Source organism: Anopheles merus, chromosome 2L (assembly GCF_017562075.2).
Source record: "Anopheles merus strain MAF chromosome 2L, AmerM5.1, whole genome shotgun sequence".
Taxonomy (NCBI): domain Eukaryota; kingdom Metazoa; phylum Arthropoda; class Insecta; order Diptera; family Culicidae; genus Anopheles; species Anopheles merus.
The window spans coordinates 30,066,076-30,084,439 of record NC_054083.1 but is presented as its reverse complement, the minus strand read 5'-3'; the positions used below and the strand labels follow the sequence as shown (position 1 = coordinate 30,084,439).

The 18,364-nt window shown below is 42.6% G+C and overlaps 1 protein-coding gene across 7 annotated transcripts in view; it reads right to left on the bottom strand.

Moving 5' to 3' along the window:
* LOC121593912 overlaps positions 1–18,364 on the bottom strand; it is a 123,579-nt gene that overhangs the window by 62,237 nt on the left and 42,978 nt on the right. Inside the window, exon 1 of one of the 7 annotated variants that reach the window (XM_041916680.1) lies at positions 170–236. The exons of the other annotated variants lie outside the window; for them this stretch is intronic. The gene's annotated coding sequence lies outside the window, so the exon portion shown is untranslated. Of the gene's footprint in view, positions 1–169; positions 237–18,364 lie in introns of those variants that run through there. 7 annotated transcript variants of the gene reach the window in all.

Genomic DNA, 18,364 nt, shown 5'->3' with positions numbered 1-18,364 from the left:
CATTTCTGCGATATCCTGTCTAAATCTACATATAGATGCATTCTACTGTTTGTAGGCCGAAAGATGACATTAATACAGCTGGAAAAGCACCAAACAACACCTTTCCACTTGATACATCATGGCCGTTGTATCTAACTACTTTTGTAATTGTGAAAAACTTCTCTTATACCGATTTTTCGCATTTTTCGAACCTATCTGTGTGTACACAGTTTTGCACCCGCACGACCAGAATCGGGAAAACACATTGAGCGGTACCGAGAACCCGCACGCGCCCTCACATTTCCCAGCAGCGCGAGAGTATCCTTGCGTCTATTGCCCCCCTCCGGTCTCTGTGGACACATGCCCTAACCTGGTGTGTAAAGACGGGCCAGGCAAACATACACACACACACAGTTTTGCCGCTACGTGTGTATTTTACCGGCAAGTTTTCCTTAGGTTTCGGGGAGCCGTCACTAGCAGCAATTTGCAATCGGAGAGAGCATGATCCGGCGTCGCGCTCTCCAAAAACAGGACACTTTCCCACCACATATCCTTACGAGCGCAGAGAGTTAATATAGGAGTAGCGAGAGCGAACGAACTGGGAGAGCGAAGATGGAAAATGAGAGCCATTTTCCAAGTCCACTGAGTCCCTTCTATTATACTTCACAATATTTTTGCGTTCGAGGATTTTGGTTTTTGGTATAAAACCAAACCTGTTCATAGCAACAGAGCGCGCGCGCTTCGAACATTGGGTGGTAGTAGTGTTTGATGCAACGCAGAAACCACACTACTGAGCCATGTACACAACACATGTGAAACCAACAGTGGGGCCCTTCACGATTCTAGTTAGTTTTTTTTTATACGGAGTTTGACAGTTGAAGATTAAAATCATGTAAACACTCCATAAAAAACAAGCCTGCGATTTTCAGGCTAAATTATTTTAGCCTAAAAGCTAGAATTTGATTCGAGTACCTGATCGAAAAAATGGTAAAACATCGAACTGGAAAAAATGGTTATCTAATCGAACATGTCAAATTCCATACATTTTTCATGTTCGATGTTGTGTTCGATTGGTGCCAGAGCGCTGCCCTTAGATAGCTGCTAGAAAACTGCTATACAATCCAAACAGCTGATAGGCTGAAATTTCAGCCTACAAGCTTAAAACGGAAAGGGCCCCAGTAACTGTTTTACGTTTAAAAAAAACGTCCAAAACGTTTAAATGCAAAAAACGGGCGCTTTTGAAACTATCCGTTTGAGAGAAGACTTGTACGCGATTTAAGATTCCACTAAATGATTCCCAATATACTGCAATATTTATATTAGTTAGTTTTTATAGCAATTTTGAGTAGCTGTACTAGAAGCAAACATTGCTACATTACATAATTTAAGTAACAATGAGCAGTATTTTTCGCCTTGTTTCTTTTAATAGATAATCCGAAACGAGGTTACATAAGGTGTTCATTTCTAAGAGCATTATAATATAGATAAGTTTTATGATCCTAGCAAATATCTCACTGGGATTTTGACGTTTCTAAATGAAACTACACACCCTACAAATCCACGCGTCAAACTAGCTTCAGCATTTCAACAAAAAAATAATATAAACATAGGCTGATTTGTTGCAAGTTAGATCACGTGTCATTGATGTTTTTGTCAAAGATTTTGCTATTAAAATCATTTAAAACGACGTTTTCCAACATAATACAATATTCCGAACTATTTCAACCCCATCTTGGCGCAACTGTCATTTTGGTATGAGAATATTCGGCTGATAAATATTTCCGTTAACAGCGTCAAATTTTTTAGTTTAATTCATCAGAAGGATCATTGTCAACTCTTACTTACAACACAGTTGCTGTTTCAGTTCACTATTCTTGAAGAGAGAAAAAGAGCAAATACAAACCTGAAAGTAAAGAAAAGAAAGAACCATCAAAACGTAAGTCACGGTGTATATGGGCGTATATATATAGTGAACTAAAATAGACCAGCAGGATACGTTTGATTGCACTTAATACTTCCAATGCATTTTAGTAATGAAATATTAAATGCTCAATACATTGATAATGTCTACAGGTGGTTGGTCCTTCTATTATACTTCTGGTCTAATGAAAAATGTGCGAAAATATCCATCTCCAAAGCAAGCACGAGCCATCGGTAAGCAAGTGCAACCAAGAATGCAGTTAAACTGTAAGACGTTTAATTGACGTAAGACTATGGCAACGTTACGGATGCACTTTATCGATCAATGCGCATTCGGCATTCTTTACCCTTACCGTCCTCATCACTTCATCTGCAGAGCACAGCACAGCAGCAAAAGCAGCCGGGAGCTGAGAACGCTGTGAGGTCGACGTTCCTCCGAAAGCCGCATTATTTCAACAGCGGAAAAGTAGCGAAAGGAAACAAATAAAAAGTAAATAAAAAAAAAAGTGCGCTCTGCACCAGTGCCAGCAAACTGACGAAGTGGTGCACAGAGCGGCAACGAAATGCACTGCCACCAAACGAAAACAGAAGAATAGAAACTGGAATCCTCCTTGTTGTGTGTGCCACCCGTTTTTTTTCTTCGTTCGCGTACGGTTATACCTATATTTTTATTTATATTTATTCATCTCTTTGCTCTGTTCGTCGAGAAATTCCAGCCAGCAGAAGGAGGATGCAGAAGATAGGAAGGTGTATAGACACCGCGCATTCCAGCGGGAAATAATCTGCTGAACCCAAATACGAGTAGTAGGTGCAGGGAATCGTTCCGCGGTGAGTTAGTTCGCGGCGGTTCCAACTTCCAGTTCCACCGGCGACAATAGCAGAGATGCTGTGCGCTGTTTAATTTTTCTTCTTCTTTCACTGGCTGGCTGGCTTCACCATTTTATCCCGCTGCAGCGATGCAGCGAGTGGTGAATGTTTTGTTGTTGTTTTTTTCTTTTCTTTTTTGCTGCATCCCTTTCCCACACTGACTTCTACAATTTCAGCCGCGCGCTCTAGAAGAGATCCAAGAGGCCGAACTGCACATATCATTTGCTGTCACTCGGCACTGGACGAAGAAAGGGAACAAAAGCCCACACACCTTTCATCTAAACTATGCATTTCCTTCTTGGAAAGCTTCCACTGCCCGAGCTGCGGTGCAATGTTTTGTTTGGTCTGCCATCTTCCGCTTCTGGTGGTGGGGTTAGATTTGTTTTCTATTTTTTATTTTGTTTTGTTTCGCTACATTCTGAAACTCATTTTCCGATGCGCTTTTGTATAATGAATAGTTGTGCATTGTTCTAGAGTTCTAGAGGAGAAAAAAAGGAAAGCAAGAGCAACAGCAAATAGTGTCTCCCTAGTATGCATCAGTCAATAAAATATTCTTGATTCCATGCCTTTTTCCACCCTTGCCATACTTTTGGTTTTGTTTCTACCTTGCTCTTTTCCTCTTGCCATAGGGCTACTGATCTGCAAGAACAGGTTGAAGGGATTGTCACAAACGGAGGAAGCACCACATCATCCAGCCCAGTGCTAGTGCCGGAGCGAGCTCGAAAAGTTGTTTTCTCGCAGCGCAGGGTTCCCTGTACCTGGAGCACGGAGTACGTAGAAGCCACAGCACAGCATAAACATAGAGGTATAAATGTTTCGAAATAGGAATGCATTCCTCAGCCAGGAGAAGAGGTGGGTGCATCTTACCGATTGTGTGCGTTTGTGTTGGTGCAGTTCGTTGGTACGGCGTTCGCAGTGGCGGTACACGATCGTTATGTACGATCACTCTTCCAGGAAGGTAGTGGTTTGCAACGGTCTAACCACAAACCTGATTCCAGGAGTCGCTTACGACTGGAATTTGGCGCTATAAGGAAGTGTGTACTTGCGTGTTGTTTTTTATGCCGTGTTTGTCACCGTGGTGCAAAAAAAGTGTAACAAGTTGAAGAATGGGAAAATTTCTAATACAAGACGTTAGATCTTCCATGAATGGCGCAATTCTGAGAGATCAACTGTGATACGAAGATTTAGCTGCTTCCACCGAATTTGGTGTTCTATAGTACTAATAGAGTTTGTGAACGGAAAGTGTGTGATGAGCAGACATTGAAAAGAAGAAAAAATAAGGATTTATTATTCATTTTCGAGAAAGATATTGTTGAATGAATGTTGGACCGGGTGATACAAATTGACCTCTTTTAGGTACTTTTTCATCTTTATAGGTGTTTGGAAGATATTTTGCGTAAAATCTTCAACAATTACGTGCATTATTAGAATTGTATAGTGCGAAAAAACTGGAAGAATGCAGTTGGGTTCAATGATAACTTCCTTATTTTCAGGAAATCTCAGCAGAGTAGTTCAGCTTTTGTCAATTTATGAATCAACATACACAAAAAACGGTTCAATAACGCCAAATATCTAAACGAATAAAAAATACAACAGTACAGATATTGTATTTAATAGAAGAATCGAAGTTATTTCCCACAAAATATCATTTAAACCAACCCATCCACCAACCACCCAACCAAACCCATGTGTAAGACATGAAATCCATGCGAACTTTGAAAGATCACAGAAATAGCTTTGAATACTAACTATAGATTTGAATAGAATAGAACTAGATACTAAAATACTATAGAGAGAATATGAAGTAAAAAAATTACATGCTACTAAATTCCCTCACAATATGTTTATTATCAAAAAGACTTCTACAAAAGGCGTCAAATCTCCTGCAACTCATTACTGTTCCCGCAATCACATTCGGGGCGGTCCCGTGGTACAGTCGTCAACTCGAACGACTCAATAACATGCCCGTCATGGGCTCAAGCCCAGAATGGGACCGACCCCCATAGCAAGGATTGACTATCCGGCTACAAGGTAATGAATTAAGTCTCGAAAGCCTGTATAGGCCGGCATGTCCGCGTAGGACGTTACGCCAAATAGAAGAAGACAATCACATTCAGGACCACGCCCGGCCCTTCAGCATTGCTCTGTACTGCAAAGGCTTGATTTTTTTAGAGATTCGCATCCTTTTCCACACCGAAAAACGCCCGTCGACAGGAGCAGCACACACAAGGCAACGGGCCGGAGGAAAAGATGATTTCTTGTGTACACCTCCACCGCTCCGGGTCCTGTGACGATATCCTGTTGGAGCAACAGAAGGACATGCGCGTAATATCTTCACCTGCGGTACACGCCACCAGCAAACGGCTAGCCGGATGACGACATCGGAGCAACCCATCTGCGAACAAAATCGCGCTTGAATTATTCGGGATCAGGTTCGGGAGTTGGAAGCACCCCGAAAGCAATCGCTTCACACAGAGAGTCATCCTCACAATCCGTACGCCAAATATTTGCCCTCTTTCAAAATAGCTTATTATCCGGAGCTATTTTTAATTTTTGATTTTGTTTCTCGGCTTGCCGTGTACCACATCACTATTCCAGCTGCTTTGGTAAGACACAGCCCTACCCTGGCCCAGTAGTGGCGGGCCTGGAATTCAATAAAAATGGAGTTTTAATTCACCAAAGCAGCTTATCAACCGGAGTCACCCATACGGGATAGCGGGGAGGCTGTCGTCGTCATCCGAAATGGCGTCGTTAAAATCTTAACCGCGACAAGATTAGCGGACCTGGGGCATCGTACCAACGCACAACGTGGGTGGTGGGTGGCTGGTGGGACACCCAAAAGAGAGAAGAGAGAAAGAGAGATAAAGAGAGAAAGAGAGAGAGAGAGAGAGAAGATAGAGAGAAAAAGAGAAAGAAAGAGAAAAAACCCACAACACTGCTTTTGCAAGCTCCGTTTCTCAGACGTTTCCTCGCCGCAGCGTGTTCTTGGTGTGCCCAAGGCTCGTCTCGCAGGCCCACCGGTTTTGGGTCCGCACTTTCTCATACGCTCCGGAGAGGTTAGAGCCAAAGGGAGAACGTGTGAGTGAGTTAACACTTAAGAGTAGACACGCACGTCTACTGCGAATTTGCTTTAGCTGTCCGGCATTTGTCTCTCGCGCTAGTTTCTAGGTTGTGATTGTGTTTGTTTGAGGGTGTGTGAGTTTTTTTAAGTTTCTCATTTCTCAACCATGGGAGATGGTTCGCGAAATGTTGTCACCCCCGAGCCCCTTTTCATCAAGCTGAATCCAAACAACTTTTTATCAATGTCACTGTGAAGCGCTACTTGTGAGTTTCTTGCTCCCACATTTCGCCACCGACACGGCTACTGCAAACACACATACATATAGAGCGCAGAGCATTGGAGGGTTTTAAGACAACCGCGTGAGAAGCTACTACCACCAAACAATATGGCTAAAACAGATCGATACTACAACAGCGTACGCACAGTTAGCCGGCGAGCCGTAGCCACCATACGGAAGACTACGTAAGGGGAAGTGGCCACAATGGGATGCGGTGGGGGTACCCACAGTTGTAATGTGCTCGCGGATGATGCGATAAGGCGCCCGCGTATTTCGCGTATAGTTTAGCCTGTCTCAAATTGCTGTCTCAAATCGGGTTGGTGTTGAAGAATCTTCGGTTTGGGGCATTTTGCATTTGCTTGAGCTTTTCAAATTTAAACCTTTCTTTTGCTGAGGCTGGTGGAACGTAACGAACTTACGTTAATCTAATGTGAGCTTTGAGAAAAGCAAAACAAGTTACTGGATGGCAATAGTAAAGACCCAACCATTGAATGTCTCCAAACCATTTTTACTGCTTTCTTTGCGGTTTCTTGAAGCATAATCGATCCATTTTCGTACAAACTACAACACACATTAATGACAAGATTTTATTTCATGGTTCTCTCTCTATCTCGCTCTCTCTGGATCTTGGTCTCTCTCTATCCTTTTCGCTCTCCCGTCGGAATCATCGAAAATTCCATCACATGATGATGAATGCGTCTCCTTCACCTTGCCCGCCGGCATTCTTACAAAGTCGTACAGTTGGTTTTATCGTCAAGCAGTAGTGGTGGTGGTGGTTGATGATTTTTTTGCATATGAAAACCAACAACAATTCTACTACTATCGGTCAACGAAACAGTGCGGCCAACGATAACATTCTCTCCGTTTTTTTTTTTTTGGGAATGGTGTGTGCAAAAAAAAGGAAGAAGAACCCAGAGAGCAGTATCCTCTTACTTTTGCGTGAGAGCTGTCGTCCCCCGTTTTTTCGCATCTGACTTCTCTCCAATCGCACGGCAGGAACTCAGGTGGTACGTGACGAAAAACGGCCCCCCAAAATTCGCGACACGATCATCTTCATCCCCAAAAATCACTCACTTCTTGCTCAGTTTTCGCAAACGCTCATTCCGCTAGCGCAAACGCCGCTCCCAAGAGAAGAGCTACCCGTGCGCGGGAGAGAGCTCCTTCTACCCACGGGGGCAGATACGCAAAAACAAAATGAAAGTTCGGTGTACGCGCGCGACCCGAGCGTGGTGGACTCTCAGCACCACGCGTTTGGCGCTGGGGAAAAACGTGTTATCACCCCCTGTTGTCCGGAAATCTTCATTTCATCCTCCTCTCTTCCCGTGCACTTCACACTGCCAGAAACAGAACCCACACTGGGCACTCATTGGGGCGGTGTTCGCAAATTATTTCATACAACTTACCCCTTTGCATGTGTGTGCGTAGGCAGGATGATGACTGATGTGCCATTTCTTTCACTCGCCCACCATTGATTGAGTAAGAAGGCGGTGAAAAGAGCAAAGCGAAGGAAAAAAAACCGCTGTTCAAAAAGAACCGGCGAGATGATATTTCGCGGGAGCACGCAAATTCGAATCACACGAATATGTGGACGTCTGTGAGAGTGTGTCCGTTCTTTTTTTTGTACGGGTTGAGATTTCGCAAACGCGTATAACGTGCCGCACACCGCGTGAGACGCACCCCACGCACGCATACACATGCACACTTCGCCACACGGCCCCAAGAGGGACAGGCAAATGGCGCAAGCGTTGACGGCGAAAAAACAAAATGGGAGCCGCGGGTCGCCATCGTGGAAAGGGAGAGCTTCGTGTTGCTGCTGCTGTTGGTGGTGGAGCTTTTTTGTCGCTTTCTGGCAACACTTTTCAAGGCTACTAGGTAAGGATCGTTCAATTGGGGAATTTTGCAGTCACGGTCAGGCTCAACTGTTGAACGTAATTTAGTAATTATGAGAATTTGTGTTATTCGGAGAGTATATAATATACTTCAGTCGATGTTAGATTCAAAGAAAAGCTTAAGAAATGTTATCTAATCTAAGGAAACATTTAAATGAATATTCAAACTTATGGCAGCAATTTTTGAACGTTGAAATAGCTAATTTGATTATGTATAAAGAAAGAAACAAATCCTAACCCAATCAAAGAAGTATATAAAAAAGACCCATCGTATTTCAAAAATGATTACAATATTATCATAGTTAATGTTATATTAAATGTGATTGCTAACTAAATGTTTAAAGATTATGAAATAGTCTCTTTTCTAAGTAACGGAATAAATAAAATATTCCATATAAACGAAACATTATCAAATTTTGAAGAAGAAAACGCTACTGGAACAGAGCACTCTTAAGACACTGGTTAGAAACATCAGGTATATCTCATCTTACGAAAGTTACAGACTACTGGATTCCAATAAACTGTGCAAAAAAGGACATTTCATCCTTTACAAAAGCAAAGAAATGTGACCAACCCAATAGATTCACGTCCGTGCTGGCCAGAGTTAGCCAGTACTCCAACGAGATGACATCTGACGTTATCTGGAAAAACGATTACGGATGCTTTTGCCAAACCAACTCACACCATTCTTCCGTTGTAAAAAATTCTACTGAAATTCCGAAGAACTACGAGGAGTAAACGGCTATTGTAAAATCGTATTTAGTCCTCGCCTCCACCGCCATTGCTTGTGGGAAAAGGTTGAAATATGAGAAAATAGAAAACTTTGACATATTTCTGGAATTTCATTCCTTTTTTTGGTTTGTTATGTTTGAGTTTGCAGTATTTAGCTTACTGCATGACAAAGGATTCACAATGCTGCAATGTACACGAAATAAATAAGTTTTGTGTAATGTTATTCGAAGCACACTGGTACCCAAGTTTTGATGGTTTTGTTGATTTTTACTACTAGTACTTGCTATTCCACCTATTCACAAGCAAATCTTCTTTATTTACATAGGTAGTTTACGTTTTTTTAATGGTTTTGAACAACTCATATTCAATTTTCTGTGTAATTAATGTGTAATTTTGCTTTTAAACATATTTCATTATGGTTACGCGCATATAGCATGACGAATAATCGTCTAAAGGCAATAGACAACTAATCCATTATTGAATCAAATTCAGCGTAACTGAATAAATGCTAAATTATTGATTTAATGCTTATTCATTTGGCATGGTTCATTCGTACGAATCTCATTCCGAACAGATTTTCGCACTAAGCAAGGCTCATGATGTTGTAAAGCGTTTTAATGAGGTTTAGTATTGCTTAACATCAATTTTATGTTCGATTTCAACTATACCTGAGCATAAACCCTTTGGTACCTAGAGGCCTAAAGGTTAGTCATGAGCATATAAATCAGCGAATAAGAAAAAAAGATGCATTGTTTATGAAACGTAAATGATTCAAAAAATTACCAATTGTTATATGGTTTACGAATTTCATACTTCAATAATCTAGTTGCTTCAAAACTCAAATCGAATCTCATTATAGAATAGGAAGATTACCTTATAAGATTTATTCTACGTTTTCATCGTAAAACGTACCTGCTGCAAGAATATTACATCTTTCAAGGACAAAGATAGAGTACGATACTCAATTTCATGCCAAAAATAAGGCTAACATACATTAAGGTTCAAACTTGACATCGATCATCAGGTCGATAGCGGTCTTTAACCTTATGATTTTGATAGCATGGATAATGCATGCGATGCAACAAACTGCAACTATGCCTGTTCTAAAACCTTTTGAAACTCATAGCTTTTTCATGAAATCAACTTCTTTTCTAAATCTATATGTTTCATTTCAAATTAAAACAATAGCATTTTAAAACCTTTAGATCGTCGTTACAAAAAATGAAAGCAGTATTTTACCTTCCCCCGGTTACATCTTTTCGAAAAAGATCTTGAAGATTCTATTCTCTCGAGAATGGGGGATCTCTACCACCGGTTATTGCGCCCTGTTAAGAACATTACTTTCTTAACATTTCTGGACCCACAGCGTACATGTAGGGTGTTGTTGCGCGCGTTTGAAATCCATTTCCCTGCTTCACCCTTAAGCAGATACTCTGCGAGACTTACGATGCGTTTTACGGGAACAATTTTTCAGCAGAACGGTAATAGATTTAAACGCACCAAAGACCACGTCCCCCTGGCTCTTGGGAGGCAAATGGAAAGATTTAAAATAATCATCGCATGCGTGTGCGTGGCGTCACAGCCGCTGTCCCCCAATCTTATTACGCACGAATTGCAACCTATTAAACCGGCAATCGGGTACAATAAACGGTGCAACTGGCCAGGAAGGTAATGCTACGCGGAGTGTGCAGTCAGTCCGTCCGTCAGTCGGTCCAAGAATAGAAAATGCGACCTGTCAAACACACAGGACAAAAGACGTCTTGTGCGTGCATTGCTACCAAACCCCAAAAATCAAATGCAATCAATATGCGCGCTACGCATCCCCCTTCGATGCAATAGTTGCCTTTATTCCAACCGAAGGGGGCTAAACACGGTTTCGTATTCCATCTAGACCCGTCCTGTCTAACAAGGGGCACAGGGCGAACGACCCCATAGAATGTGTGTATTAGTCCAACGACAAAACGCCTGTGTCTGTGCGGCGTTCGCTTACCAGCGATGCAGAGACCCCTAAGGGAAATTGGAAAATTCGAGGGGGATCCTTTTTTTTCACCATCAGACCGGAGACTGCATCTCTCAGTTGTCGCGTGGTTTGCCTATTTTTAAAGTATACCCCTGCACACACACACACACACATACCCCGTGCCCATTAAGCAGAAGCGGACGTGAGCATTTCCGTTCCCCCTTTCATTTTTGTTTCCCCATGTTGTTGTTGAAAATGTGCGCGGGTACACTGATGACACTGCAGTAGCGCATGCAGCGGAATGCACACATACCCATACACACACACGCGGTACCGTTGTAGCAATAGCAGTCCATGGGGGTGCCCGCCGAGCTCAAGAATGGGAGCAAGACATTTTCGGAAGATTTTCTGTTTCCTCCCGCCCCAGTCACGATCACGGACGGGAAAATTCCTCGGCCAGAGGAATGGAAGGGTCGGTAGTCGTTTTCCCTGGCATACGCAAGCGAACGGATGTGGAAAACGGAAAACACTGCTACTGCAGTGAATGGGGAGGGGGGGAGGAGGGCGAAACTACGTACAGGAGCGGCAGGATGGCGGGTGTGTGATGATGAGTTGAAGCCAGACGTGAAGACAAATGAGTCCCGGGAAAGGAAAGAAAAAACTGGGGTGAGACACACACGCACATCCGTCTTGTGCTGGGTGGAAATGAAGGAGAACTTGCGGTTGCCAAGACACAGGCAGAGTCTAGGCGCGCGTGGGATGACAACGCACGCCGACCCCCTTGTTAGGCACGGCGGCACGTTCCTCTCCCTCCACTCTGCAGCAACGGGTGTCTCCGGTTGCCGACAACATTCGGGGGAGCGGGCACATTTTTCCCGCTGTTTATCGCGCGATAGACTTTTCCGGGGTGCGCGTAACAGCCAGTAACGCAATTTCCCTTCCAGCCACAGTCGCGATGGCGTAAGATCAAACGTGCATTGTGTCTTGAGTTTTGAAGCGCGAAGCTTAAAATAGGACACCGAACGCGCGCATCAACAACAGCTGCGGCTGCATCGTTAAATGCATTTGGCTTATATATGCGCTTGCCTCACCGCCGTTTAGTCGTTCCCATTCATCAGTCTTCCCCACCGCAGGGCCGTGGAGATCGGACAACTAATACCCGACTGCTTGATCAATACCATTTTCGGCTATCTGTTAACACCACGTGGATAATACATTTGTACCTTTCTCACTTACTTGTACCTTACTTACTGACAGCGTTATCTACTCAAGTACTTCCCCATTCTTCTTCTTCTTTTTTGGCATAATAACCGTTGTCGGTCAAGGCTTGCCTGTATCACTTGTCGGGTTTGATTTCAGTGACTTTTGGATTACCCCCCCCCCCCCACACCTCATAGCAGGATAGTCAGTCCTTCCTATGGTGGTACGGTCTATTTTGGGGCTTGAACCCATGACATGCATGTTGTTAAGTCGTACAAGTTGACGACTATACCACGAAACCGGCTTACATAAACTCAAACCAGAAACTAAAATCGCTCTAGTCAATTTTTGACTGCTTCTGGATAAACTAAAACGACTTTTCAGATTGATTTCAACAGATGAATTTGAGTAGCTTCAGAAATGATAGATCCTTTGCCACGCGGACATGCGTATGTTCAACTCCATATCCCACTTCTTTGATTATACCCTCTCCTTAACATCCTTCATTCCCGTCTACTATCTTCTCCTCAAACTCCTTATCCAAAATTATGCTGGCTTCTTGTAACACCTATAGAATAGGATTAATAGTGGCCAATCTTCAATAATTTAAGCTAGCAAACTAAAAGCTGTATCCATTTGACAATTCCGACTACTTTTATAATTGCATATGGGTCATAAAACTTTTAATAAAATTTGGACAAATCGATTCAAACAGTTTTTCACATTTATTGACAATGTATTTGCGATTCAGTAAAAAAAAATCTAACATTCATGATTTGCCTGATGGAGCCTACGAAGAATTGGTATTTGTTTTCAGGCTAAAATAACCTAGGCTGAAACTCTGAGGTTGAAGCGATCGTGAGGTTTTGTATGGAGTGTTGACATGATTTCAGTCACCTAGTGTCAAACTCAATTCAGAAAAGGTGGCTAGAATCATTATACCCCCCCGAAAAGATTATTTTAAACCACGGGGCGAACACGAATAAATTGAAATTGTATCGTAATAGGTAATTAAGCAACAGATGTGTCGTCTGATGTTCTATACATAAAGAAAGTGGTCCCAAAGACACATCCCTGATTGCATCTAACAATCTATTTGTAAGCATAACACGCATCTAAGAGTAGTATTTCTACTCCGAAAAGGATTCCTTTGGCAGATATGTACATAAATATAGGAACACAGCTGAAGGAACTGATAATGCACACATTACCCTTAACTTTGGCTTTGGTCGTATAATAAATATGTCTAAAAATCTTCTTTACTTAAGTACTTAGTATAAAATCATCTATCGGCATACGCCACTATAAAGTTAAATTTATCTTTTATTGATATCTATGCCAATTAAACAATGTCAATAAAGAAGCAACAAGAAAAAAGAAATAAGTTAGGCACAGACCTACATGCTTTGTGATACTTTCAGCATTGTTGTTCGTTTCAATATCGTTCAAAAATTGTTTTTCATGTTAAAATTACTATGTTTACACATTAACGATACCAAGACCGAAGAAATAATTATCTGACCGAAGGTCCTACTATTAAAGTATGTAAGAACAATATACAGATAGCTGAAACATGTCCTCAATCAAGTAAAATGTAAGTAGCGATATCAGTGATTGTGACTTCATGACACGATAATGTGCTGTCTAGTAAACCAGTTTGTATTATAACACGAATTTACTCAGTATTCGAGACATTCAAAGCTGGGACTACAACAGATCTGTGCTTTAATATTGACATACGATACTTAAACTTGAAATTTAAACGATATATCTAACAATAAATTGTCAACCATTTTCGAAGGGAAATCCCAAGTGTCGAATGTATACAGAGAACATAACAATATCTTAAGTCATATTCTTGCAAATGAATCATTTTAATCGTTTCAAACGTTTAACTTGTTACTACTACTTTCATATATCATTAGGATTGAGATTAAGGTAAAGTTATTGTTTGTAATAGTTATATCAATCTGTTGATAAACCTTTTTTCCATCAAATCTGTTGTAAGATGTGTGAAGAAGTGCTGAAATATTAAACATATAATAATTTTAAGGACCTATTGATAAAAACATGCATGTTGTTATAATTGACACATTTCATTAACGCCATAAACAACTGCATCAGCTTTTCATTCTATGTGTCATAATGTAACGATTCTGTCTCCATTTTTGGATTACCAAGCTTAAGGAAAGCACTTTACCTGCTCGTATGATGCAATTTAAATAAAGAAATGATCTGCTGTGATAACAAAACAATATTTAATGCACGCTTTACCATGAACAATTGATTATCTTCTGTATTTTGCTTGCATGCCTACAGTTGTATCTAAATAAGAATAATAAGAATTATTGTACCAATAATGCGTAAATATTCAACAAATATATGAACATAATCTATTATCTTTTCTATTCATGCAACCTCGTGCAGCACGTTCTGTCTCTACACCATCAAACCTAACCATCAAGCACAACATCATCATACACGACCGTAATCACGTCGGTCTTCCGCTCCCGCACCTACTCGCCTTAAAACGACCGTCTTCTAAACCGACATGGGCGAACCACAAGATGGCCGAATTCAATTTAATTCACGATCAACCTTGACGGACACATCCCTTTCGGGGCCGGCGGCACCCTGGCCAGCACCGACCGCGGTCGAAGCAAATTGCGCATTTAGTCCGAGTACGCGCGACGCACGACGCGAATTTCGCACGATCCATCCACGGCTCCATCCGCATTCGCAGCATATGCTCCCCACATCTTGGGGAGCGATGTCGCGTCACACACTCCACCCCTACCCTTCCCCTCTCCTTCCCTCGCTGCTCCACTGCCAAGGCGAGAGACTGGGTGGATGGAACAGCCTATTCGCGAGAGCCACCCGACCGAGAGCATTTTGTCGCGTGAGTGCTCCACCCTCCGATAAGGGTAAGAGCCAGAAGGGTGGCAAATTGGTAAGATAAAATAGAAGAAAGTGTGTCCCTCTCTTTCTATCTATCTCTCTCTCTTGAGTTACCCCTTCAACCGATGGTTGAAATGACGCTATGAATGATGATGATGATGACGATGCTGGCGACAGCGATTACAGCGTTGGGGCTGTGCTCTCCCAGTTATTGTGACTCGCAGTGAGAGTGAGTGACTTATAAGCAAAGGGTAAAAACACTCCGATAGGGGTGGATATCATCTCAATTGGAGCTACTTCGAGTCTTGTGAAACTATCAGCGCTGCACGAGAGTCAGTTTGGATATCAAAATCTATCTAAAGATAATACAATAGGATACATTGAAATGTTCTATTTCTGGATGTAATGTTCCGATACTAAGATGGGACGACTCATTCATTAGATTTCCATTGCGACACCTCTCCACCACATATGGCACCCGAAGGTTGGTAGATTATACGCCCTGAAAGAGCCACCGGTTAGAACGTAAAAGAGTCGAGAGGCGTGAGTGTCTGAGCTGGGCAGCAAATCTTACCTCGCAAACCGTCCACTGCGACTACTAGAGCGCCTCCACTCACCCCCATAAAGTGCAGTCCTAAAGAGAAGGGAGATATTTCAAGATGTTGGTGGATCTACCGTAACACGAGAGAACCCCCCCCCCTCTCTCTTACGGACAACAGCACAGAGAGGGAGAGACCGCTTCGAAGCAACACTCGTGTACGCGCGCACGCACGAGAAATGAGCATCCCACCAGCCCCAGCGATGAAGAGCGGCCAGAATGAAGCGTTTAAATGAGTTGATACAAGGTTACCGCGGTCTACTACGCAGCTTCTAATTTTCCGAACCTCATTTTTACCGTTGCCACAGGCAACTTCCTCCTGCCCACACCTCTATATCACCAACCCATTTCATTCCGGTTCACATCATTTACCGCTGCTTTGACCTTGCTCCAAAAATGCCTAGGAATTTGGGATTGAGGGCTCTAGTAAGGAAATAAAATCCAGTGTATTTTTTTTACATTTATTTCGATAGTGAGGCTCATACAAGCCAAAGGTTTACTGGATTCACCAATTCTGTGAGCTTTGTTAGCGATGAACTGTACTTCTGGATGCCTTCTGCAACAGTTCTTTATCTTTTTAGTGAATTTCCAACCAATTCCAGCAAATGTTCCAATTATCAATATTTGTCATTTTCAACTTTTTTGACAGCAAACGGAACAACTACAAAGTAGTGCAGAACAGAACAGCGAACTTTGAAATTGGCGCCAATCCCAGCAAAACGCAGCACACTCACACCGCTTCGAACGGGCCATCCCCTTCAACACAAACCGCCCCCTAGCGGGACTTGTGTAAAATGCAAAATGCTGAAGAATGAAACGCATACACCCTAGAAGCCGGAACAAACCGACCAACAATTCACACACACACTGCCATGCCATACTCTCGAGAGAAGCAGAGAAGGGGGTTGTTTAACGTGAAATGAAATCGAAAGCGACCTCCCACCACTGCCAGCCCTTCTCTCTTGCACAGTGGTTTGTACACGCCACCCCTTGGTCACATCGCACCGGCTAGCCCCGCATCACCAACTACTACCTGGCGACGCACATGCGCTTCGTGGTAGAGCCTTTCGTGTGAGCCACTTGCTGTGCTTGACACTGCTTTTCGAGCAGAGGCTTTTTGAGCCTTTTTGAATAGGATCTCAACTTCACAAACGGCTACGCATCGCAGTCCTGGCCGAGTAAAATTCGATCGAAAACAGGCACGCACGCTACGACACAGTGTTTGAAATATTAGAAGGCACAGCTTTATCGGCATACCACAGGCTCTGCAGTGGTAGTAGACAAGTTTCTCCTCCTGTAGTAGAGCTTTTCCGAAGCAAACCTCGATTGAGAGGATAGGGGAAACATTGAGTGAAGAGAGCGAAAGATGATCACAAATTAAAGGAGCGGCCTATTTTCAGAGCCGCTTCTCCCTGTCTTGACTTTTGTTCGCACGTCTCATTAGGAGGAAATTTCACTTTCATTTGTAGGCAATTGATCCACTCAAATAGTGCGTAAAATTCAAGCATTCGGAATCTTGAGCTTGAAAATTCCTCTGCTGAGCATATGTGCGTAATTTAAACTGTGTCTACTTTCTCTCATGCTACAGAAAAATTCTATTTAAAAGATGCTTAATTCATAATGTTCACTCATTTTCAGCCCGGAATGATTCATTGAGTGCTCGGTGCAAGGATAGCTACAATCGAACGAACTAATTTAAAATCGATAAAATGTCGGAAAATTTGATGACTAGCAGAAAATTCTCCGTTATTATTTTTTGCCCACTGAGTCACAAGCTAAATGCCCCGATGGTTTTAAGCAAATGAAGGTGACTCATAGGCTGAGTAGTTTATTAGTGTTGCGCCCGTTGAGCCCACGAGTAATATGTAAGAAAATACAATTTTCAAAAACACTTTATTCAACGCATGACTCAAGCGCGACTAGCAACAAATCCGTTGTGTTTCTACGGTCGTACAAAAAACGGAAGAAAAAAAGCGGTAAATAAAGCTGAGTCAATCTAGGGTCTAACACGTGTAAACTATATTTACATTTCGAGTTGATTTTATCCGTGCACAATTGAAGCTGGTGGAATTGAAATTTCACTTTTAAACTTCTTTTCAATGAAGGAAAATTGGTAAAGCAGCATATAAAAAATGTTTCATGCATGATAATCTATAACTACCGCAGAGATACAAAACAGACGAGGTAGTCAATGGGCGAAAGGCTCACAATTAGAACAATATCCAGGTAGAATCCGTCAAGCGACTTTCCTCACAAAACTTTGCAGCCGTGAAGGAAGTGAACGTCTCCATTTCGTGTCGGTTAATCTCACCTCAAGTCAGCAAAACCAACACCCGAGAAACAACGAACCAGCCAGACTGCCAAAAATCCCAGACTGCAAGGAATGCACTCTCCGCAACCCGACCGTCGGTGGAACGGGAAGAAAGGGAAGCGAATCGAGCCAGTCGAATTGCTGCAGTCGGTGGCGCAGACAAGCCTCCGTGTTTATACGCACCGAAATCTCCTTATTCCGTCCAATCCCACCGTCTCCTCCTTCACTTTTGTGATGATTTTGTTTTTATTTCGTCTTCTGCCCAATACCTCTTCAAGCCCCCATTTAAGGACTACCCACGTTCCAGGAAAAGGAACACCTCCTAAAAGTCAAAGTCTCGCCACGACACGATCGCTGGAAAGATATTTGGCGGGAAAACAGACCAAAAAAAAAAAAAAACAATCAAAGCAAGAGCCCGTCAGTGGAACGGTGAATGGAACGAGGCAAAAAAAAACGCAGTAGAACATGCAGAAAAAGCATCCAAAAATGCATCCAATGTCCTCGTTTGACCAGTGTAGCCCATCGTGTGTAGTGAAATCCAAACTGCAATATTTGCACCAATCTGCCAGAGCGGTTACGTTTCTGCTGCTTGTATGTGTGCGATTTTACGAGAGTGCATTCTTTTACGACTCTCGGCAATCGATACCATCTCATCGTCGGAGGGTTGCGAGA